Source organism: Neoarius graeffei, chromosome 2, assembly GCF_027579695.1.
Source record: "Neoarius graeffei isolate fNeoGra1 chromosome 2, fNeoGra1.pri, whole genome shotgun sequence".
In the NCBI taxonomy this organism is placed as follows: domain Eukaryota; kingdom Metazoa; phylum Chordata; class Actinopteri; order Siluriformes; family Ariidae; genus Neoarius; species Neoarius graeffei.
Genome location: NC_083570.1, coordinates 107,171,451 through 107,197,372, shown reverse-complemented (window position 1 = coordinate 107,197,372; position 25,922 = coordinate 107,171,451). Strand labels below are relative to the sequence as shown.

Below are 25,922 nucleotides of genomic sequence, written 5' to 3'. Positions count from 1 at the left end.
CTGTAAAATTAATGCTATTCTCCTGAGAAATGCGAAAATAAATGTTGACAAAAAATGCTACTATGTTTTTTGTTGTTATGAACGAGCGAATCGCCAGAGGTCCGTAACTGGGGTCTGTATCATAGGATATGGACCTGCTCGCCAGCCAGTCAGAGCGCAGGATTTGATGGAAACCGGCCCGCGAAAAAAAAATAGAGATTTATGTCCCAGATGGAGCTTGGATGAAAAATGAGTGGCGTATTTTCCCAGTAAAACACTTGTCCATATAATATACATTTATTCTATCTACAGTCACTGGATATGAGCGATCATGCACTCTGATAGCCTAGTAGTAGAGCGCCAATTAGCTCATATACCGCAAGTAGAGAAAAACAAAATGGCGGCGCGTGTTACCGAACCAACCGAGGATAAAATGGGCGGCACGGTGGTGTAGTGGTTAGCACTGTCGCCTCACAGCAAGAAGGTTCTGGGTTCGAGCCCAGTGGCTGACGCGGGGCCTTTCTGTGTGGAGTTTGCATGTTCTCCCCGTGTCCGCGTGGGTTTCCTCCGGGTGCTCCGGTTTCCCCCACAGTCCAAAGACATGCAGGTTAGGTTAACATGGGGCCTTGCAGGTACTTAACCCCTGACTGTTCCCCGAGCGCTGTAATGTGGCTGCTCACTGCTCTGGGTGGGCGTGTGTGGGACATTCCACCAAATGGGTGCCATTTGCTTGTTGTACCACTCCCAAATTAAACTTAATTTGTTATATCTTTTCAACACTGATTATAATAACACACGTTTAACTATTCAAAATGTGTATTGGTCAACCTCAGGCTACGTTATTTATTTTTTTACAAAGTTTGGAAGTCAAAGATGGCTGCATACTCTTTATACTGTATGAGTAACAGGACTGAAAGTAACAGGACTGAGATTTTAGCCTAGGATTAGCTAATACATGGAATTAAGCCACATAGCGTCATCGCTAATAGCATGACCACACTTGGCACATTCTAGTGATTTTACCAAAAATCTGTATTTTTAAAATAAACAAATATCATCTAAGAAATAATTTAAGTAACAGGACAGTATGTTGACATTGACCTTATCAGTCAAAGTTAAAAAATCATCAAATATACAGAAATGTAAATGAGAGAACTAACTTTTGGTCTTCCCATGGCCTTCAGAAGACACAACTGATGTAACTTCCTGTTGAGCATGTGATTTATGGAATGTTCCAAATTTGTCAGATGGGGTAATATGTTTGGGTAACAGGACTGAGTGAAAACCCAGGGGCACGACTAAAATGTGTATTTTAACTACGGTATTGTGGATTTCTTATGAAAAAAATATATTTAAACCATGGATAGGATATGGAGTCACACAACAGTACAAAAGAAATACTGTTTCTGAAGGATTTTAATCATAATATTTCAGAGTTAAGTATAAAGTTAGAGTGCAGGGACGGGTAACACATGCTATTTTTCAGTGTTTTAGGTAGTTTTTATTAATCCTTACAATTATATATCTTAAATTTGAAATCAGATCAATGTGCAGGACATTCTGCATAATAAGGAACTGTATTTTAAAGTACATTTTTATGTGCATTTATACATATAATTTTCTAGGGACGGAAATGGCACCGATTCGGTGGAATGGCTCGTGTGTGTGTGTTCACTGCTTCAGATGGGTTAAATGCAGAGGATGAATTTCATTGTGCTTGAGTGTGCATGTAACAAATAAAAGCGTCTTCTTAAAATAAAAACTCTACTAGAAAACAAAACCCCAAAAAATGCACAAAAAAAACAACAAAATATGGAATAAAAGTATTTGATGGTAAGCAGGTATCCTTTTTATTTTTCATTATTATTATAGCATTTTTCACAAACTGCTTGTCATTTCACCAGCTTGTTTACATTCTAAGCGGAAATAATTTTTCAGACGTTTTGCATAAAGTTTTTATTTATCAAATTTGCAAAAAATAAAAATGCTCTGTTTTCTCAAAATCCAGTGAATGTGGATAGAATAAAACGGTTATTCCACTCAATCTCATCGTACATGGATGATAGCCGACTCGGTGCTACACGCCTCGTCAGCCATCAGCTCATGTACGACTCGATTTCTTGGAATATTAAATATATGATTATAGCATATGAGTTGCCTTTGAATTTTTAAATGGTATATATGAGTGAACGTAGCTAAAGTTAGACTGTTGACTAAAATTTTCAGTTACTCTTGGAGAGAAGTAGCTTACTTTTGATGTAAATGCATTTGAGTGAAGTTAAACTATACTCTGAAAGAAGGACACTAGTTTTGAATATGACGCGGTACGCGGTGGTCCGGACTACCGTTGTGGTCCGGACCATGCCGTTTTCAGGTGTGGTCCGGACCACCAAGTTCAGAAGACAAATAAATTTTAAATTTTCAGCTACTTCTTCCCCTAATTTAGAATAAATTCTTTCCTTTGCCCTTTCTTCTGTTGCTTTGTAGTCTCTAGCACATTTTTTCTTATTCCTTAGAAGCTGTTCATAACCACCCTGAGACATAATGACAAAAGTTGGTAAAATTATTTTTCACTTCCCTCGTGGCAGCTCCCGCTTTTTTACATGCGTTAGAACTGGTATCTTTTATTGCGCGTGTGTTTTACGCATGCATTTCTCTTCCGGTTTGAGAAAAAATAACAAATGATGTACGACTTTGTAAAAAAACTCGTATTAAATGACAAACACAGTATGATTTTGGTAAGTTTTTATTTATATCGTAATATAATACAGCATACGGTGAACCGGACCACAATCCAGGAAAAATAATTAATTAATGCCCTCGTTTTGTATGGAAAATACGGTGATCCGGACCACCGCGTACCGCGTCATATGCAAACATAAGTCTTTCTGGAAAGACGCGTGTTGAATAAATATTTTGATATACTAGGATTTTTAAATATTTCTGGACAGAAATGTAGTAGTTTACTTTTGATATATGAACATTTCTATGAAAACTTGGACAGAAGTCCACTACGTTATTTTCGATATACTAGAATTGAGTATTTTTTTTAATAGATCCATAATAATTTATTTTATATACTATATCAGTATTTGACATAACTATGCTAGTTTACAATTGATAGACTAGCACTTCTGTGTATATTTGGATAGAATTGTACTAGTTTACTTTAGATATACTATTATTTAGAAGTGTACTCAGAAATGTACTAGTTTACTTTTTATAGTAGTGTTTTATAAGTATACGTCGAGAGATATGCAAGTTTACTTTAGATACGCTAGCATTAAGTATATTTGGTGAGAAATATACTAGTTTACATTTTAGATACTAGAATTTAGAAGTATTTAGGACAGAACTGTGATGGTTTAGTTTTGATATCAGCATTTCTGTGTATATTTGGACAGAAGTATACTAGTTTACTTTCGATACGTTAGTAGGCGTATCAGACGCTCGCTGGCCGTGCTGTGAAAATTGTCCATGCATACGCTCATCTGAGTGTCCAAATCTGTCATTGCTTAAATCTTGAATATTTTCTGTCGTGAATAGTGTCATTTAAAAAGCTTATCTCTGCTTTCCAAAAAAATGTATCTCATTAAGACCTGTTCAGTACTTTGGGACGAATGGCAGGTTGAAGTCGGTACAACGGAGTAAAAACTCTGCTTGCGTGACATCGGGAAACTGCCAGCGCTTTTCTTTTTGAGTCACGGGAAAGCAGTCAGTCGCTCTTCTAATTGGTTTCCCACTGGATTACTCATCAGTATCAATCAGAGAACTTTTATTTCTAGGGACGTTCTCTCGCTCTCACCGTTTCTGATAAGATATTCAGCAAAATTTTCTGTCTGCTAGTTTTGATGCTTTGATTCACGGGAGACTTTGAAATGAGTTTTTGTAGCTTTACCTACTTATTTTTTCAAATCTAACTGATTCCTGTAAATAAATAACTATTTTAGAATATAACTGGGGGCGTCACGGTGGTGTAGTAGTTAGCGCTGTTGCCTCACAGCAAGAAGGTCCGGGTTCGAGCCCCGTGGCTGACGAGGGCCTTTCTGTGTGGAGTTTGCATGTTCTTCCCATGTCCGCGTGGGTTTCCTCCGGGTGCTCCGGTTTCCCCCACAGTCCAAAGACATGCAGGTTAGGTTAACTGGTGACTCTAAATTGAGCGTAGGTGTGAATGTGAGTGTGAATGGTTGTCTGTGTCTATGTGTCAGCCCTGTGATGACCTGGCGACTTGTCCAGGGTGTACCCCGCCTTTCGCCCGTAGTCAGCTGGGATAGGCTCCAGCTTGCCTGCGACCCTGTAGAACAGGATAAAGCGGCTAGAGATAATGAGATGAGAATATAACTGGAGTTGTTTTGATGAAAAATATTGAGATCTTGGTGGTCGGAATGAGATTTTAAAAAACGGAAGTCAGAAACGCGAGTGTCAATTTCAGTTCAGTGAATGTGAATTGTTTATTGGATGTGACTCGCACAGTTTTTTCAAGGTTTGCCTTGAAAGCTGTGAATATTAATTGAAATAATCATTTTTTATTTTTTTTGTGGTGCGGTTTTCATCAAATCCTGCGCTCTGATTGGCTGGCAAGCGGGTCCATCCTATGGTACGGACCCTGGTTACGGATCTCTGGCGACTCGCTCTTTCACAACAACAAAAAACATGGTAGCAATTTTTGTCAACATTTTATCTTTTTTATAAGATTTATAAGATTTTTATCAAAAATTTTATAAAATTTTGCCAGCATTTCTCAGCATAATAGCATTAATTTTACAGCATGGATAGCGATAACGACAGTGTTCACAGTGAAAGTGAGTTTTACTACCCTGAGGAAGAAGAAATAAAAGAAAACATTTAAGGAGAAAGCTAAAAACCTGTAACTTGCTAACGCCGAGCAAAAACATGGCTGAATCCTGAATGACTCCGATTTGTATAAATAGGGGACTACATAGGCGGCAAAATGTAGTTTTTTCCTGCCATGGAAGTGCACTTGTATACCGAGGAGGAAGCCATTTGCATTACAGCCGTGAATGAGGATTCAAAATGGCGGCTCGGCTCGGTTTTCCCTTTCGGGCGCTCTCGTTTTCTGTTAGAATTTGGTAAAGAAAAAAAAAAAAAATATATATATATATATATATATATATATATATATATATATAAGTGATTCCACGCTTATGGGTACTGAAATGGGGACATGAACTTATTCACCTAAAACCATTTCTTTTTTTACCATCAGGTCACAAAACATGTAATCTTTAATGAATGATATGTTAAAAGATAACTTTAATTTTCTGAGATGCAATAAAAACATATTTATATGCCAAAGTCAAGCCTATGAGTTCCAAAATGATGTCTGTTACATTACTTCTGTTACGATTGTCCATCTCGCGTCTGTTACAAATTAATTACAATCTAGCTATATACCATGTTAATCTTATTGAAAGAATGTGTATGTTTATTCTACTACACATGTTTATTAATTATATTTGCTAAAACGTCACCTTCCTATGTTTCAAAAAGTAATTGTACATTGTTAAAATTGAGAATATATATGTCCACAACACTTCTGTTACGTTCTGACTTTGGCATATAAATGTTTTTATTACATCTCAGAAAATTAAAGTTATCTTTTAACATATCATTCATTAAAGATTACATGTTTTGTGACCTGATGGTAAAAAAAAATGGTTTTAGGTGAATTTTTAAAAATAAGTTCATGTCCCCATTTCAGTACCCATAAGCGTGGAATCACTCATATAATATTATTATTATTATTATTATTATTATTATTATTATTATTATTTACCAGCTTAAGGTCGGTCCATATGGTGAAATACTGTGACCTCGGCCTTGCATACTGATCTCGGCCCAGAGGGCCTTAGTCAGTACTTTCAAGACCTTGGTCACGGCGATACGGACCTTCCAGCTGGGAGGCATAGATAGATAGATAGATAGATAGATAGATAGATAGATAGATAGATAGATAGATAGATAGATAGATAGATAGATAGATAGATAGATAGATAGATAGATAGATAGATAGATAGATAGATAGATAGATAGATAGATAGATAGATAGATAGATAGATAGATAGATAGATAGATAGGGCCCTACTTTTGAGTAATACAAAGGCCTACAGAGCACACGGGTTACAAATCTTTAAATTTTTTTTATTTATTTATTTTTTAAATCGAGTGCACTGATTTAACATTTTAACCTAATTTGCATAATTTGTTTTTACTAGTTTTTCAAACTTTGTATTCAGTATACAACCATCTGTGTGCCTGCCAATGTCCATGCAAATATCTTGAAAAACAGAAACGTTATTAAGAAAAAAACATTTGATCTCATTGGTTAATGAGGCCCATTATGGGCCATGTGATTCTCGTACAGAATATTACGGCAGTTTTTGAAAAATTAAGCCGGGTTTTTTTTTTAATCTTTGATTTGTTATATCTGAAGAACGGATAAATATATTTTAATTCTGTAAAAAGTATGTTGTTCTGCATTCAATTCTGAACTCAATGAGAGCAGGTTCAAGCAATTTGGACTGAATTTGAATTTTCATCTGATACGCCGAACACTAGCCTAAAGGGGAACTGAAGTCGTTTTTAAACTTTAAGCTTTATTTCTTAATTAACATGTTCTTCAGTTACGTTTTCTTTTTCAGTAACCTTATATCTTGACTCGTATTGGCAACTAATCGCAATTAAATATTATACTTATCGGCCTGTTCGGTTTTTAGCCGTGTTGAATTTAGTTCGTTTGGTCGACGGCAGGCGGCGCTTATCCGCGCGATCTTCACGAGACTTGTGCGAGACTTCGAAACGTCAAGTGTCAGCCAGGTGTCAGTGCCGCCATTTTGAAAACTGTTTTCCAAACGAAATATCGCACAAAAACGAGTTTAAATGATGATTACTCCCTACTTTTTTCAAACTTTCCTGATCGCTATCAAAACAAACAAAACTTCTGGCTTGATTACGTCAGCATTCGAAAGAGGGCGCGCGTGTCTTTTTCCGCTGTCTGTTTTACTTCCGTCCTATGACGTCTCGCACCGGTCTCGACGAATCTCGTTTACCGACATTGCTTTGACATGTGGGCTGATATATTACATACAGTTGTGCTCATAAGTTTACATACCCTGGCAGAATTTTTGCTTTCTTGGCCTTTTTTCAGAGAATATGAATGATAACACAACTTTTTCCCCACTCATGGTTAGTGGTTGGGTGAAGCCATTTATTGATAAACAACTGTGTTTTCTATTTTTAAATCATAATGACAACAAAAAACATCCAAATGACCCTGATCAAAAGTTTACATACCCCAGTTCTTAATACCGTGTATTGCCCCCTCGAACATCAATGACAGCCTGAAGTCTTTTGTGGTAGTTGTGGATGAGGCTCTTTATTTTCTCAGATGGTAAAGCTGCCCATTCTTCTTGGCAAAAAGCCTCCAGTTCCTGTAAATTCCTGGGCTGTCTTGCATGAACTGCACGCTTGAGATCTCCCCAGAGTGGCTCAATGATATTGAGGTCAGGAGACTGAGATGGCCACTCCAGAACCTTCACTTTGTTCTGCTGTAGCCAATGACAGGTCGACTTGGCCTTGTGTTTTGGATCGTTGTCATGTTGGAACGTCCAAGTACGTACCATGCGCAGCTTCCGGGCTGATGAGTGCAAATTTGCCTCCAGTATTTGCTGATAACGTCCTGCATTCATCTTTCCTTCAACTCTGACCAAGTTTCCTGTGCCTTTGTAGCTCACACATCCCCAAAGCATCAGCGATCCACCTCCGTGCTTTACAGTAGGAATGGTGTTCCTTTCATCACAGGCCTTGTTGACACCTCTCCAAATGTAACGTTTATGGTTGTGGCCAAAAAGTTCAATTTTGGTCTCATCACTCCAAATTACCTTGTTCCAGAAGTTTTGAGGTTTGGCGTAAATTTTTGTTGGTCTACCTGACCGTGGTTTGGTTTTAACAGAGCCCCTGATTTTCCATTTGTTAATCACAGTTTGAACACTGCTGACTGGCATTATCAATTCCGTGGATATCTTTTTGTATCCCTTTCCTGTTTTATACAGTTCAACTACCTTTTCCCGTAGATCCGTAGACAATTCTTTTGCTTTCCCCATGACTCAGAATCCAGAAACGTCGGTGGCTGGATGAAAGATGCGAGAATCTGTCTGGATCCCAGAAACTCTCTCAGCTTTTATGCACACACACTGATTACAAGCGAACAGATGGGCAATTCCATGTAAATGTCAACCTCACCATGCAAAAATAAAGCAACAAGTAATACATCAAAACCACTCCCAGAGATATCACCTAGGCCTGTATTTTACAGATGTGAATAAGTTGAACCAATTTGTCACAAGAATTGTTCCCTTCGCCTTCACTACTTTAGCTAATGACACGAATAACTATGATCATGTACAATTCTATATTATTGCCACAAGCCACAGAAATGTATGCTAAAATCCACAAAACAGCAAAACAATAGCCATCCTAAATATCATTTAAGAACTTTGATAGTTTTAGCTGATATTTAGAGAGTTTTTCAAAGGGTTATGGTGGTTAAATTGCTGATTTTCTAAACATATGCCATGTCTATTTCAGACGCGTCACATCCATAACAGAATTTCGTCACATCCATAACGCTGACTTTTCCTTCCGAAACTCTGCATGAAATACAAAATATTTTAAAGATTTTTTAATATTCACCTTGGACCCCTCTATCAAATGGATATCTCCATTTCGACATTAGGTTTACAATTTCACAGAGTTTGATAAAAATGTACAGTCACCCAAGAAAAGTGATACTTTTTCTGTCACATCCATAACACATCTTTTATTGGCGTTTTCTGGCATGCCCTAGATGTACTATGGGAATTGTTCTTGTTCTATCACTTCTCCAGTATGGTACAGCCTTAAAATATGCAACACCTGTTTAAATACTGGGAGACGATAAAACATGCACTGGGTCATTTGTTGCCATTTTGAGTTCAAGTGTCACGTCCATAACGCTGGAATTGCTCAGATCACAGGTGAGGACGCTACCTTTAGTAGCCATTCAAACCCATTTGTGTCAACTTCTGCGCATGTTATCAGGCCAAAATCACCAGGGTATGTGAACTTTTGATCAGGGTCATTTGGGTAGTTTCTGTTGTCATTATGATTTAAAAAGAGAAAACACAATCGTTTGACAATAAATGGTTTCACCCAACCACTAAGCATGAGTGGAAAAGATGTTTTTGTGTTATCATTCATATTCTCTGAAAAATGGTCAAAGAATCATAGATTCTGCCAGGGTATGTAAACTTATGAGCACAACTGTAGCATATTTCACTCATAACTTGCTATAGCAGCGACAAAATATGTATCAAAAATGCGTTCCTATGTTTAATAAAATGAGATAAATAGAAATTAATGATGCATTTGCCTTCAGTTCTCCTTTAAGTATATTTGGAGAGAAGTCGAGTCATTTTTTACTTGAGATATATTAGTATTTTTAAGTGTGCTTGGAGAATAGTCCAGTACATGCCAATTAAATCTTTAGATTTCTTTTAGGTGTGCTAGTGAGTATTCTTTGATGAACCTGATTTCTGGTACACCAAGTACTCCGATCTAATCGAGACAAGTTATGTCCAGTACCTACGCTTTGTGGATTATATAATGCACTCGGGGGGGGGGATGTGAAGAATTTTAGTTGGAGTCTATTTTGATTTTGATGTAGAAAAATGTGAACTTGACCAGCAGCCAAAAATAAAATGTATTTCCCATTTCCTCATACTTGGCTTGATGTATCACAAATGGCTGTCACGGCTGCAAGATCGGACCGGCCACGTCTTAACGCTGAGAGCTTTTATTTCAGGTCTGTGATTTCTGAGGAATTCTTGGTGGGGTTTTTTTTTTCTTATTTTTTTTTCCAGTAGTTTCCTCAAGCGTATTGCATTTGTGAGTCTGTTGCATTGAGGACGCCAGTCTGGCTCAAGGAGTTACATCTTCTCTTTGGTCAGGAATGTAAGATGGGGCAGGTTCGGACTCGGCTAACCCACCACACACACAAAGCATCCATCCATCCATCCATCCATCCATCCATCCATCCATCCATCCATCCATCCATCCATCCATCCATCCATCCATCCATCCATCCATCCATCCATCCATCCATCCATCCATCCATCCATCCATCCATCCATCCATCCATCCATCCATCCATCCATCCATCCATCCATCCATCCATCCATCCATCCATCCATCCATCCATCCATCCATCCATCCATCCATCCATCCATCCATCCATCCATCCATCCATCCATCCATCCATCCATCCATCCATCCATCCATCCATCCATCCATCCATCCATCCATCCATCCATCCATCCATCCATCCATCCATCCATCCATCCATCCATCCATCCATCCATCCATCCATCCATCCATCCATCCATCCATCCATCCATCCATCCATCCATCCATCCATCCATCCATCCATCCATCCATCCATCCATCCATCCATCCATCCATCCATCCATCCATCCATCCATCCATCCATCCATCCATCCATCCATCCATCCATCCATCCATCCATCCATCCATCCATCCATCCATCCATCCATCCATCCATCCATCCATCCATCCATCCATCCATCCATCCATCCATCCATCCATCCATCCATCCATCCATCCATCCATCCATCCATCCATCCATCCATCCATCCATCCATCCATCCATCCATCCATCCATCCATCCATCCATCCATCCATCCATCCATCCATCCGCTTTTCAGTGTTCTGATTTTTCAGCTAAAATGGTCGAAAACTTATGGTGCAATAAAAACGTGTCATTCAAGTAGGTGTGAAATTGAGCTAACATAAACAGTTTGTGGAGCTAATGTCAACCGTTTGTTACCAACAGGTAGAAGAAATCTCCATTTTCGCTGTGCGTAATATTTTGCAAAGCAAAATCTGAACCAAGAGGGAAAGTTAAAGGTCAAGCGGAATTGTATAATCAGTTATTTAGTTCGAACATAATGCACAAAGGAAAAAGTATACGTTTGTACATCTGGAGGACTAACTATGATGTCCACTGGGGGCAGAACATACCTCACCAGTGCTGGAATACCTTCTCTGACCACTTCCTGTGATTTTTGGACAACAAGGTAAACAGTGAAAGATGAAGATGGCTCGTCCGTGGGATAGAGTTGGACCTGATCCAGCTCCTTCTACCTGAAAATCGAGCCAAAAGTCCAGGTGGAGTGTGTTTCAGCCTGGATAATTGTGTTTAATGTGGCGTTTCACGTTATGAGGCGTTGTCTGGGTTCGGGGTAGGCCCATGGGAGGAGTTAGAGAAGATCCAGCTCCACCCGCTGGATTTTTAATTCCGCAGTGAGGACTGTCTCAAAGATGGCAGGAGTTAAGGAGACTATGATAATGTGATGCTATTGTAGGTGGGATGTATAGACGATATATCAGGCTACAGTCACAACAGTGGATGGTGTACAGTGCAGGCCATAATTATTGGCACCCTTCCTAAAAGTTTGCTTTTCAAACAGTAAGAGAAACTATCTTTCGTTCTAGCAAACACATTCTCAGATCAATAAAAACGTCTTCCAGAAAATTTATGACGTTTTAGTCCGAGCGTTCGGACCTACGGTCCATCACCAGGGACAGAATGGAATGTGTGCTTACAAGTATATGTATTGTAATGTATTTTTTTTTTTTTTAGGTTTGGAAATGCACATTCCATTCTGTCCCTGGTGATGGACCGTAGGTCCGAAAGCTCGGAATAAAACTAAAAAAAAAAAAAAAATGTGGAAGACATGCTTTTATTGATTTAATATGATTCCCATATACTAACAAACTTTGGAAACACATTCTCATTCGAATTTTACTTCAAAAATATACGTGCCCAATGCGTTGACATGTATAGGGAACATTTTTTTAAATATATGCAACTAAGTGGTCAGTCTTTATTAATTTGCGCTAGCGCAAATCGTTACTCTCACTCAGGATCTTTCTTCTTTTTTTTTTATTCTTATTATTATTCTCCTAACATTTTTTTAGGATGCTATTTCTCCCTCAGTTTTCAACCAATCATCACCAAATTTCGAAGAATACCTTTGGGCTGAATTACGTTGCTATGACTTTTGGTACTGTTCCGGATCACTGATCCGGAATGAGCCATGAAAAACGGGCGCTTTTTTTTCCATCACTTGGAACCCTGTCAATTTTCATGATTCACTCAGTGTTGTGGGTTTTTTTTTTTTTTTTAAATCCCTCACTGGCCGAAAGGCCTAAAGGGGAATTATGTCGTTGCGATGTCCGTCCGTCCATCTGTCCGTCCCAGGAAGGGTGCTCACCTTCTGAAATCAACTCTTCCCTCAACTTTTGGAGGAATTTCACGAAACTTGACAGGATTCTTTGTTGCATGTTAGTAATACGCATATTGCAATTTCATTCAATTCAGTCGCATTTTACCAGACTTATGGCCCTTGATTTACCAAACTTGTACTTTTGACAATTTCACAAGGGTGTATTAAGAACTTGTAGCATAGAGATATAGTTGCCAGCGGGGGATATTGTGCTCTCGAAGCACTCTTTTGTTTTGTTCAGGGCGACAGGGCACAACTTTTCCTCACTAAGCGTCATTTCTCTATCTCTTACCGTTCCAGATCTGGGCAATTCCATGTAAATGTCAACCTCACCATGCAAAAATAAAGCAACATGTAATACATCAAAACCACTCCCAGAGATCTCACCTAGGCCTGTATTTTACAGATGTGAATAAGTTGAACCAATTTGTAACCAACCTAATGTGTCACTGTCAGTCTTTCTTTCTTATAATGTAAACCCCAAGCTAAAATCAACTATGATCATGTACAATTCTATATTATTGCCACAAGCCACAGAAATGTATGCTAAAATCCACAAAACAGCAAAACAATAGCCATCCTAAATATTATTTAAGAACTTTGATAGTTTTAGCTGATATTTAGAGAGTTTTTCAAAGGGTCATGGTGGTTAAATTGCTGATTTTCTAAACATATGGCATGTCTATTTCAGACGCGTCACATCCGTAACGGAATTTCGTCACATCCATAACGCTGACTTTTCCTTCCGAAACTCTGCATGAAATACAAAATATTTTAAACAAAGATTTTTTAATATTCACCTTGGACCCCTCTATCAAATGGATATCTCCATTTCGACATTAGGTTTACAATTTCACAGAGTTTGATAAAAATGTACAGTCACCCAAGAAAAGTGATACTTTTTCTGTCACGTCCATAACGCATCTTTTATTGGCGTTTTCTGGCATGCCCTAGATGTACTATGGGAATTGTTCTTGTTCTATCACTTCTCCAGTATGGTACAGCCTTAAAATATGCAACACCTGTTTAAATACTGGGAGACAATAAAACATGCACTGGGTCATTTGTTGCCATTTTGAGTTCAAGTGTCACGTTCATAACGCTGGAATTGCTCATCTATAGGGTACGGTGACCTTACGTCCCGGTTTGTAACAGCTAGCTCAAATTACTGTGATTTCTATCTAGTTTTATTTTTGTCATTTGCTTTCAGTTCCCGGGAACTCTGTTCCCTTTAACCGTGTTCATCATATTTAGATCCCGAGATATGATGTTGCATGCAGCACAGTGGTGCAGTGGTTAACATTGTTGCCTCACAGTAGGAAGGTCCTGGGTTTGGACCTTGTGGTTGATGGGGCGTTCTCCCCATGCCTGTGGGGGTTTTCGGTTTTCTCCAGGTGCTCTGGTTTCCTCCCACAGACTTTGTCAACTGGCTACTCTAAATTGTCCATAGGTGGCTATCGGTTTGGAGGTATGCTTGGGTACTAAAGCTCAAATGTGGATCATGACATTGGGTGAGTAAGTAGTAATGATGTGCACATATAAAATCTCTTTGCCACCTTGCACAAATCCAGTAATGGATATAAAAATAGTATACACAAGTAGTTAAGCATACCATTTAAGCACAATTAGGGCTGTAAGGAAAAGATTCATAAATCCAAAAGAGCTGGAAATTTACCAGGATTGGACTCATGAGCACACTGAACCCCTGGACATTGAGGAAGAGGAGGTTAGTGAAGGAGAGGAAGAAAGAAAACAAAGTTTGACGTTTTAGACTGCAGTGTTTAGGTGATTTCTTATGGTTATGTGATTTTAAGTTGCAAAGTCAACTATTAGATTCCACTTTCATAACACTCTTGTTTAAAGTGTTGCAACAAAGTTGGGTGTTTAACTCTTTTTGGGGATATTACTCAGCATGGTTGGATAAACAGGTCCCTCCTGAAAGCGTTTGTCAGAACTGGACCTTCACCAGCACTAATTCTGAGTATTCAATCCAAACTGATATTGCAGGTGACTAAACATGTTCCAGAAGGTGTGAATGGCTTTTCTTGGCACTATGGGCCTCACTTTCACACACAGACAGAAGACGACGAAGAGCAGGTTGTGTCCCCCCCGTATTTATAAACTGCCAAAAACTTGGGCTTCTTGTTGTTGTTATTCAACCCCAATTCCAAAAAAGTTGGGACAGGGGCGTGTTTACCACTGTGTTGAATCACCTCTATTTTTAACAACACTCTGTAAACGTTTGGGAACTGAGACAACCAGTTGCTGTAGTTTTGAAAGAGAAATGTTGTCCATTTCTTACGTGATATACAGTTTCAATTGCTCAACAGTTCGGGGTCTCCTTTGTTGTATTTTCTGCTTCATAACGCACCAAATGTTTCCACTGGGATACAGGTCTGGACTATGGGCAGGCCAGTTTAGCACCCGGACTCTCTTACTACGGAGCCATACAGTTTTAATATGTGCAGAAAGTGGTTTGGCATTGTCTTGCTGAAAGAAGGAAGGCCTTCCCTGAAAAAGATTTTGTCTGGATGGCAGCATATTGCTCTGAAACGTGTATATATCATTCAGCATTAATGATGCCTTCCCAGATGTACAAGCTGCCCATGTCATGTGCACTAATGCACCTTCATACCATCACAGACGCTAGCTTTTGAACTGTGCACTGATAACAAGCCAGATGGTCCCTCTCCTCTTTAGCCTGGAGGACCATGATTTCTAAAAATAATTTCTACTTTTTGATTTGTCAGACCTCGGGACAGTTTTCCACTTCACCTCAGTCAAAAAGACTAAAAGAGCTCGGGCCCAGAGAAGGTGGCAGTGTTTCTGGATATTGTTTATATCTGGTTTTAACTTGCATTTGTGGATGCAGTAATTAACTGTTTTCACAGACGATGGTTTTCTGAAGTGTTCCTGAGCCCATACAGTGATTTTCCACTACAGACACGTGTCTGCTTTTAATGCAGTGTCTCCTGAGGGCCTGAAGATCACAGGCATCCAATGTCAGTTTTCAGCCTTGTCTCTTGCATACAGAGATTTCTCCAGACTCTCTGACTCTTTTAAGCCAGTATCTCACTGGGCTGCGACAAATTGCGAACGTTATTCGCAAGAGAGTTTCAAAAGTATCTTGAAACATTGGCGGGGCTTCTCAATTTTCTCGCATGAGTCGCAAAGTGTCGCTCTTTCATCGCTGAAATTTTGAACATGTTCAAAAAAATCTGTGCAACAAAATTTCTCACAAAATAGCCGCAAATGCATCGCTGGTGTCGCAAAGCCGTCACGAACCCTTCTCAACTCAGTTTCCGTGAGACAGGAAGTGCGAGTGTCCCTCGCTGGGCTGCGACTAGTTGGAGACACAACAATTGTGATAAAATATGCGAATATCAATTCAGTGTGATTCCAAGTGAAAATTGTCGCTAATTCGCATATTTTATTGCAATTGTGTTGTCTCCACCTAGTTGCAGGCTGTCGCAGTATGGACCATAGATGATGTGATCCCCAAATTCTTTGCAGTTTTACACTGCGGAACATTATTCTTCAATCGTTGCACCGTTTTCCCTACGCAGTCTTTCACAGAGCGGTGAACCCCTCCCCATCTTTACTTCTGCGAGACTCCGTCTCTCTGGGATGCTCTTTTTATACCCAATCATCTTACTGACCTGTTGACAATTAACCTAATTAGTTTTTTTTTTGTTTTGTTTTGTTTTTTAGCATCGCACAACTTTTTTTTTTTTTTTTCAATCTTTTGTTGCCCCTGTCCCAACTTTTCTGAAACGTGTTGCTGACACCAAATTCAAAATGAGCAAATAGTTCTCAAAAAACATTAACATTTTTTGTTTCAACGTTTGATATGTTGTCTTTGTACTATTTTCAATGAAATATAGAGTTTCTATGATTTTGCAAATCCTCACAATCTGTTTTTATTTGTTTTACTTAGCGTCCCAATTTTTTTGGAATTAGCGTTGTATATTTTCCATCAGTTTGTCAGACGATTGGTACAGTGATGTGACATCATCATCATAGCACATCATGTTTTTACGCTATTGACTCGACATTTTTAAGACCCCTCTGGAGACACACGTTTGGAGCTCGGGCTGCACAACGTTTGTTTTGTTTTGTTTTTTTAATCAGTATTAAATTGCTATAGTGCAATTCTAGCGGTGGGGAAAAGTTACGAAATTGTTGAAAATGTCACTTGTTAGTGTTTTATATCTGGAAGAATCACACCACTTTCATGATTCAGCATAGTTTTGGTTATAATACTGCAGGCTGATCATAAATGTTTCATGTCATGTGACTCAGATTGCTATGTCAAATTGTTATATCCCTTTTATTTGCTTGGATCACATCCCTGATTGTCTCTTGGTGCCTGATCCGTCTCAGTTGTCCTACGTTTCTTTAAAATGATCTGTTAAAAATGGCATCACGAACGTGTTGTCTTGATGTATACTGTTATGTCGGCTTTCTCAAAGGAGGCTGGTACTTTACACGAATAAACGTGGCGAAGAACTGACTCATTTCACAAAAGGAGGCCATTTGACTGACCGTGCAAATGACCAGTCAGCTTTATCTCCGACTGAATGTTTGGAGGATTTATATGGAGTTATGACGAACTGATTAGATTTTGAATCGATCCAAACGGGGTCAAGGTCAAATACCTGAAAAAGATTTTCTTCAAAACTAGTGCGTCCTTGCTGTTGAGGCCGACAAATTGGCTGCAAAGAAGCACTTGTTGGCAGCAGATGCTTCCCAGTCAACGCCATCGGTATCGAGTTCTACTTGTTTCAATCCAGTGATTTTATATCTTGCTCTGAAAAAAGCTCCTTGTGCTGCAGCATTTTGTACCAGTGTACAGATGTGTGCATCTCCAGAAGTATGAAGAGCCAATCAGATTCCAACCTGGAAGACCCTGAAGCTTGTGGCCAGAAAAGTGTAAAATAAATAATCACATGCTTTTAAAGCTGAAACTACATGCATACAAACAAGGGAAGCCATGGCCTAATGCAGCAGTTCCCAAACTTTTTTGGCCGCGCACCCCCTTCTATACTCCAACCAGGTTGACGCACCCCCAGTTCCCCAGTTTCAAAAAACACACACTCTCTTATAAAAGGCAGCATCTTTAATCGTGCTAAAATGATAACGAACATCGTTTGCCACACCTGCAGGAAACCACAAAAGTGAAAAAAAAACACCAAAGCTTTCTTACAAAGGCAGCACGTCGTGCTCGAATGAGAACATCGAATCACATTAACATATTATGCGCTCTCGTATTTGAATTAGATAGAATTTGATTGAAATGTAACAGTTTTAAAACGTTGCAACACGGTAAATGCGCAAATTCATTACAAAGGGAGATCACATCGAGGCATGTAGTCTACCAGCCAGATATGGGGAAAATATATGATTTTCATCCGAGTTTAAAACACTAGCAACACAACCCTGTCATTACAAGGTTATGAAAATGAATTGAGAATGCATTTAATTTGCAAAAAAGTTAACATATAATAACAGTAAAAATAGCAATGATAATTATGAACATATGCATTTTAAAGAGATACAACAATTAAGGAGCATATCAGGAACAGATAAAGAAGAGGATCCATCTGATTGTGAAGTGCAGCGCTGGCGGCTCAGTCTGCAGCGAGAGACAGACAGACAGACGGTGGGTGGGTCAGTAGGCTATATAGGTCCTATTTTCAGTAGCAGTATATATTTTTAGCAAGATCAATGCCATTTGGCCAAATACATACCAATATTAATGCGACGGATGGGCCTGAACCTTGGCACAGAGCTCTCCGATGTTTGGGGTAATTGAAGACAGTCTCAGCCTCAAATCTTTCTCAACATCTCCCAGTCTTTGCCGATGTTTAGTTTTAATTGCTGCCAAAGAGGAGAACCCAGCTTCGCACGGATAAGTTGTTGCGAAGAGCATCAAAACTCACAAGGCCTGTTTTGCCAGGACTGAGTATGATGCAGTCCAGAAATCCACAAGTGCCTTTCGCTTGAACTGCAACTGCAGCGCTCCATCTGTTGACAGTTCGATCAGCTGTTCCTGCTGGTGAAACGTCAGCTGCGGGACAGGGAGGGAAACTTCAAAGGGGTTGCGAATCCAAGCTTGAGATGCATCCATAGGTGGGAAGTATTTCCGTAGCTGCTCGGCGAGAGAAACCCTATCTGTTGGGGTTTCTCCTCCTTCATCCCTGATTTCTGGTGGCGCATTTAGTTTTGCCGATTTCAACCAGTTGAGCATCGCGAATGAATAAAGCCACAAACTACTGCAGAACTGTTACGGTGTAGAAGAGTTAAAAATCGCAATTACATTTTTTTAATCTTGCGCACCCCTGGGGGTGCGCGCACCACACTTTGGGAAACCCTGGCCTAATGGTTAGAGAAGTAGTTCTGGGACAACAAGGCTGCCAGTTTGATTCTCTCATCATCACTTCCTACTTGGCTCAATAGTGGCCTCAGGGCGCTTCTGTCTGAATCGCTGATCCAGCGGTCGCAAGTAGAATGCTTTCCTGAGCTTCGTCCTCCTAGCCTGCCGGACGTCAATATCCAACGGCTTCTTGATCCTATTCCAAATCTTTTTAGAAGTGATTGGATTGAATAAAACCTGTTTTTGAAGTTCACTATTGTCAAACCAATAGGGGCAAGTCATAGCTTAATGGTTAGAAAAGCAGCTTTGGGACCAAAAGGTCACCGGTTTGATTCCCTGGACTAGCAGGAATGGCTGAAGTACCCTTGAGCAAGGCACTTTAACCCCTAAATGCTCCCCAGTCTGCTCTAGATAACTGTGTCTCCTAAATGCCATTAATGTAATCAAGCCTACATATGTGACCTACATACTTTTAGATGTTGTAAATAACAGAAGTCATGAATTCGGAGGTTGTTTGTTAGAAATCTTAAAGCGAATTTAATGTTCCGAAACCACCCTTTTTTTTTTTTTTTTTTTTCCTTGTACAAAGCAACAATCATTATGTTGATTGACCGTGTGTTTTCGAACCATAGCTGATCCAAAAGGCCATAAATTGATGGAAAATCAATAAGCTCAGCCAATTTTCATGGAATCTGCCGAGACTGATCCAGAAGATCCCGAAGCAGTGCGTGACATCACTGTCACAAATGTAACAATCCCGGTATCAATTTCGTTCCCGTGCGCAACAGTGGTTAGACCAGTCTCGATGCGGAATCACGTTTTGGAGAGAATTCTGATAGTGATTGGGGTTCTTGTATATCGGATGAAGGTGCAGACAATTATCAAGGGTATTCTGGAGGAAATGGTTATCTTTTTGAGCCCCCAAGACAAGAAACAGATGCCAGTTCACGACAGTCCCGCTCACCGCCGATAGCGCACCACCAGCCAGAGAGAATTGGAAACACAGATTGGTTTGTGGATTTTTATTCTAAGCTGGCCACTGCAAAATATAGGGAAAATATTTACATGTACCTCAATAAATGTGGAAATATAATCTTTAAAACGTACACTTCAGTGTAATTATTGAAAGAAAAATATGAAGTGGGTGATGATAAGGGAATCGACGAACTGTCCAAATGTCAGCTCAAATGTCATTTTATGAAATAAACGGGTTTCTTTTTTGTTCCAGTAATTCCCATGTGGTCATTCTGGTGGTGATGAACGCTTGATGAATCAGATTTTTTATATTATTAGTAGGCGAGACGAAATCTGTCCGCTTCGTTTGCACAGACCTCACCCACTGTCGCTTTAGATTAGTGCCATTTCTCGGAAATTTGTGAACTGAATGTCCTGCTGTATATGGGTTTGAGCATCCAAACACAACGCAGTGCTTTCACATCGGTATTTCAATATCCAATTTCAGCGAGCATGGAGTCAAATGAACCAAAATGACCCAGATAACCGGGGTTCCATGTGTGACGACGTGCAAGATTAGCTCTGGGGCAAGGCTGCCTTTTTCCGGGATCCGGATGCTGTGATTTATTGATTAGTTTTGTGCTTGATGATAAATAATTAATAATATTTTTCCCCCTGCTTTATGAATTCATTTTGGTCGTTGCTAATGATATATATTTCATTTTAAGGCATTACAGTAAAGCATTACATACACTTTAAAGCTCCAGTCCAGGTCATCCTCAACTTGTTTGAGGGTCCATATTCTTTCTTCAGTCTCTCCGACTGGGAACCTTCTTGAGTTCAAAACCCATTTTCCTTCGGAAACCACGCCATATCACTTCAACTCTAAGTTCATATTCCGAAATTTGGCACACTTGAACGCTACATCGCAGGTGTGACCGTACACTAACACCGTAGTTAAGAATTTCACTCGAGTTACGAGCCGTGTACGCTAATCAGTCAGGACTTGTTTTAAGTCCTTCCATTGCTGGAATGCAGCACCAATTCTTGTGTGAAAGGAAGATGAGGTGTTTTCAAAGCTAATGATGGGATATCCAAGGTGCTTGAAGGTCCTGGCGTCTTTGAGCTTGTTTCCCACAAGATTTATTAGCCTCGTCTGTTTCATTAATCCTTCAACAACGTCGAATACCATTGTTTCAGTCTTATCTGCGATGGATCCAACCCGAGAATCTGACAGATGCACCTTTTGCAGAAATGTTTTCACTAATTTGACCGGATCGCTATGGATTTTCACAGGGGCGTGGAGCACGCCGAGCCCTTTCCGAAGAGGGCAGCCATGGCCCGCTATGACCAGGGCTCGGCCCGCTATTCACCCCCGAAGCCCCGCGTGAGCACGACTAGCCGTAAACTTTGGCTGGAGCCAGGGCTCACACGCATGCTGGGATTTAAAAGTTCATAACTCGTCCACCAAAAGTCCAAGCCCCACCACCTCCCTCTCCCCGAGACCTTTCGAAACAGCCTGCTATGACCGTGGCCATGGCTCGGACCGTTATTTGCGGCGAATTTCAAATTTGACCTCTTTCTGGAGCACTTTATTGGTTTGACCTAGATTCTTTGTCTCGGGTCACGCTATACAAAGCATCATGAGAACACAGGTAATTGGGTCAGGCAAGCATCACTGCTCACCCCAGGTTGTCGGATCCTGAACCACTGGTTTGTTGGTTGAGCATGGCTATGGACCCTTTTCACGTGACGTCACGACAAACACGGCCGCCATTTTGGACGTGTACTACCAGTAGTTTACCACAGCCAACATTGAGGAACGGCAGCAAAGAAAGTGTTTATTTTCAGCGAGACTTCCATCATGCCACTATATTGTTGTGCACCTGGATGTAGTAACCATCAACAAACAAGGCAAGGGTTATCATTTTATCAGATCCCGGTAGATGCTGACCGACGGAGAAGATGGATAGCGGCACACCAACGCTTGTGTAGTGACCACTTTGTTGGAGGTAAGACGAATAAAATTAGCCAGAAAAGGCATTACATTGCTGTTAACATTCCATTCTAGTTTACTGTAATTATGATCTGGCAGCTATTTACACCGGATCCAGTGTAAATAGCTGCCGGAGCCAACGTCCGAGGTTCCGGAGCGCGCTAGCTCGCGGCCGGCCGGACGTTGGCTCCGGCAGCTATTTACACTGGATCCGGTGTAAATAGCTGCCAGATCATAATTACAGTAAACTAGTAAATACAGTTTTCTGCATCTCGCTCCTTTTTCTTTTATGTTTGTCGCCTTCCTCGCATTCAAACCGATTTGAGCCGAAGTCCACTACATGTCCAAAATGGCGGTCGCGTTTATGAAGGTCACGTGACTGAAAAGGGTCTATAGCCCATGTCGCCAGCTAGTGGTAAAGTAAACAAACGCCCCATGACCGACGCCAAGTGGTGCACATATATTTCTGACCGATGCACATGCATCGGTCTGGATCCGTCCCTGCTTACCATATGACGTCTGCATTCCAAATCATTTGAATGTCTCATCCTCTCTGGACCAGCAGGAATGGCTAAAGTTCCCTTAAGCAAGTCACCTAACCTCCAACGGCTCCCCAGGCTACTCTGGGTATGTTGTATGTCGTTCTGGATAAGAGCGTCTGCTAAATGCCTGAAATGTAACGTAATGTTGTGTGATGCTCTATCCAGAAACCAGGAACAAGCGCTAGTGCCAGATCTTCTCCTCAGGCGCTGTTAGATCTTGCCGGTACGTCCTTTTCCAGCACCCTGCTTGTGCCGTGGAGAAACATCCTGAGCGAACAGGACTATCTTTCTGTTTACGTTGCTGTTTAGAATGAAGTGTTTTTTCCACCAGCAGTGTGTCATTTGATCCTGTGGATGAACACGTACGAGTGAATGCAAGAGGATAAGATCAGAACAACATCCTCGGTCCTTTTATAATACTAATGATTATAGTACATTAGCAGAATAAAGCACCTTTCATGAATCCCAAGCAAAAGCTTGAAAAAACAAAACAAAAGCCATGTTTCATAGATAATATTCAGAATCGGCCTCCTGTTGCTAATCCTGCATCCACGAACAAGGAGAACAGGTCCTGCCACACCGGCGGATAGAATGGCGCGCTTTCAAACAAAGGGGCCGAGAAAGTTAGATAAGAGTAATCCGAGACGCTCGTCGGAACAGGGAAGTTTCTCAGGGAATTTTTCGAAGCCGAGAGCGACAGTAGCTCTGCAAGATTAATGCGACAGCAGAACGTTTAGAGGCTGGGGAAGTGTTCGGAAACTGCGCTGAAGAAGGGGCAGGTATATATACACACACACAGAGCGAGCGAGAGAGAGAGAGAGAGAGAGAGAGACAGACTAGCAGGGGATCGGACTTCTCAGACTTCACACAGACGACACAATCTGCTTCAGGTAAACGCACCGTCTTAGATTTAATTTTCAACTTCAAATTTAAATCCGTGTATACAAGCTTGCTAATGGGAACTTTTTTTTTAATTTACAAAGCTCTTTTTGTACAACATTTGCTCTGTAAAGCAGATCTATGAAGAAAAGCGAGGCAGAATTGTACATTTTATACATTCGGTCTGAAATTGATAGTGATAATATATTGACATGATTTAATAAATAGTTTAACAGTGATGTGTTGGGTATATGTGTATACAGGACACCTTCTGTCTAATTCAAAACTATTTCTTTATTTTTATTAATTAAAAGACACTTCTTCATGTCTGCAAGTAATGATGGATGTCGTTTCTGTTTACTTATTTGAGCGGTTCCTGACATCATACATACGGATTACTACAGGTCTGGAATAGGGCGCTTTTATTATTATTTTTTATTTATTATTTTTTTAATTTACTGTTTGACGCGTTAAGAAGCAAGAAACTCGTCCGCTAATTAACTTTTGACGAGGACACCTGTTAATTGAAAAGCATTCCAGGTGACTACCTCATGAAGCTGGTTAAGATAACGCCAGTGGCGTACGAAGCGTCAAGGTAAACGCTGGATACGCTGAAGAATCTAAAATATGAAACGTTTTTTGGGTTTTTTAACACGTTTTTGTTTGCCGCATAATTCCATACATGTTATTTCATAGTTTTGATGTCCACTACGATGAAAAGCCTACGAACGAGTAGGGGTAAGGGTGCACAAACTTTTGACTGGGACTGTATATGTGAAACTTTCTGCTGGCTTGCTGGAGTGTACAGAGCCTCTGAAATCTTATTCATGTATTTATTCCCTTATGTTGACTTTCAAAGCAGAGAGAATGGACGCGAATTTGTTTTAGCACTCGAGAAGCTGATTTGCAAGTGAAATGATCTCGAACATTACGTTTCGGTCACAGATGCCAGACTACAGCATGAGGCTTATTGACTCGTTTCCCTAAACGTCCTCTGACGTCTTTGTAATCCATGTATCAGGAGTTATAAGCAGTGTAAAAATGTTTACTACAGAGGGCCGCCTCAAGTTCAAGCGTCATTAATGTGACAGGCAAACAAGCTGAGCATCGCTGAGGGAGTTGGTTGATATTTTGAAACGCATGCATGCATGTGGAGTTGAGGTTAGACATTTACATACTGTAGCCCAGTGTTTCCATGACAGTAAAGGGGAACTGAAGTCATTTTTAAACTTGCTTTATTTCTTAATTAACGTGTTCTTCAGTTACGTTTTCGGTTTTAGTAACCTTATATATCGTGACTCGTATTGGCAACTAATCGCAATTAAATATTATACTTATCGGCCTATTCGGTTTTTAACCGTGTTGAATTTAGTTCGTTTGGTCGACGGCAGGCGTCGCTTATCCGCGCGATCTTCACGAGACTTGTGCGAGACTTCGAAACGCCAAGTGTCAACCAGGTGTCAGTGCCGCCATTTTGAAAACTGTTTTCCAAACGAAACGTTGCACAAAAACGAGTTTAAATGACGATTACTGCCTACTTTTTTCAAACTTTCCTGATCGCTATCAAAACAAACACAACTTCCGGCTTGATTACGTCAGCATTCGAAAGAGGGCGCACGCGTCTTTGGACAACCCCTGTGTCCGAAACCGCTCCCTACTCACTATATAGTGAGGACGCCGTTTTGTAGTGCTGTCCGAAACCTTAGTGAGGATTATTTACACCCTGTATAGTGCACTCAAAGTATCCCACGAGAAGTAGTATACAACGATGGTCACTAACCAAAGCAATATATCCCATCATGCATTGCGGTCGCGCTGAAAGAAATCAAATTAAAAGTCTGAAATGTGATTTAATAAAAGGCAGCGGCGAAGAAGAAAGAAAGGATTCAGCCTTGATTTAAAAGAACTGAAAGCTGCAGGTACTTTGTATTGATTAATGTGGGAAATGCGCTCAGTATAATATGGATTTATCACACAAACACGCGTGTATTTATTATTTTGAAACCCACCAGCCGACTGATCTGGCACGTTTTAATTGTGCGACAGTAATGGCGTAAATACCAGCGCGACGGAGTAGTGTCCGAAAGAGTTTTTACATTTTACCAATGAGCTCACTGTATAGTCCTCTATACAGTAATTCCCTATATAGGGAGTAGTGAACGAGCGAGCGATTTTGGACACAGGGAATGTTGGCAGACATCAGTCACTTTGACTTCCGCTGTACGTTTTACTTCCGTCCTATGATGTCTCGCACAGGTCTCAACGAATCTTGTTTACGGCCGTTGCTTTGACATATGGACTGATATATTACGGAGCGTATTTCAAACACTCATAACTTGCTATAGCAGCTACAAAATAGCTATCAGAAATGCGTTCCGATAAAATAAAATGTGGTTTATATATAAAAAAAGGAAGTATAAAAACATTGTCCACCCTGAAGTAGATTATTTTCTATTCACAGCACATCCCAAAGTGTTTTTTGTTCTTCTCACATCAGCAGAACTACTGTCCAGACCGTGGTGTTAATCAATCAATTAACCATCCACTTCTGACCAATCAGAATCGAGCATTCAACAGCGATGTGGTATAAAAGGTGTACAGCAGTTTATCGGTGTTATAAAATGTGGAGTTACACGTTTCTAACAGAAGTTACAAATTATCAAGACCTTTGTATAAATAGAGGATATTACACAGTTGCTTCTCTCACTCGTGATATATTTTTCAACATGAGAAGAGCAACTTAATATCTCTGCGCCACCGTGTAATATTCTTTATATTATACGGACACATCTCATCTCATCTCATTATCTCTAGCCGCTTTATCCTTCTGC

The 25,922-nt window shown here is 40.2% G+C and overlaps 1 protein-coding gene across 3 annotated transcripts in view; it reads left to right on the top strand.

Moving 5' to 3' along the window:
- The window catches only part of n4bp3 (NEDD4 binding protein 3), a 135,989-nt gene that overhangs the window by 57,881 nt on the left and 52,186 nt on the right, over nucleotides 1-25,922 (top strand). For 2 of the 3 annotated variants that reach the window (XM_060911194.1, XM_060911181.1), the window contains exon 1: nucleotides 22,758-23,102. The exons of the other annotated variant lie outside the window; for it this stretch is intronic. The gene's annotated coding sequence lies outside the window, so the exon portion shown is untranslated. Of the gene's footprint in view, nucleotides 1-22,757; nucleotides 23,103-25,922 lie in introns of those variants that run through there. 3 annotated transcript variants of the gene reach the window in all.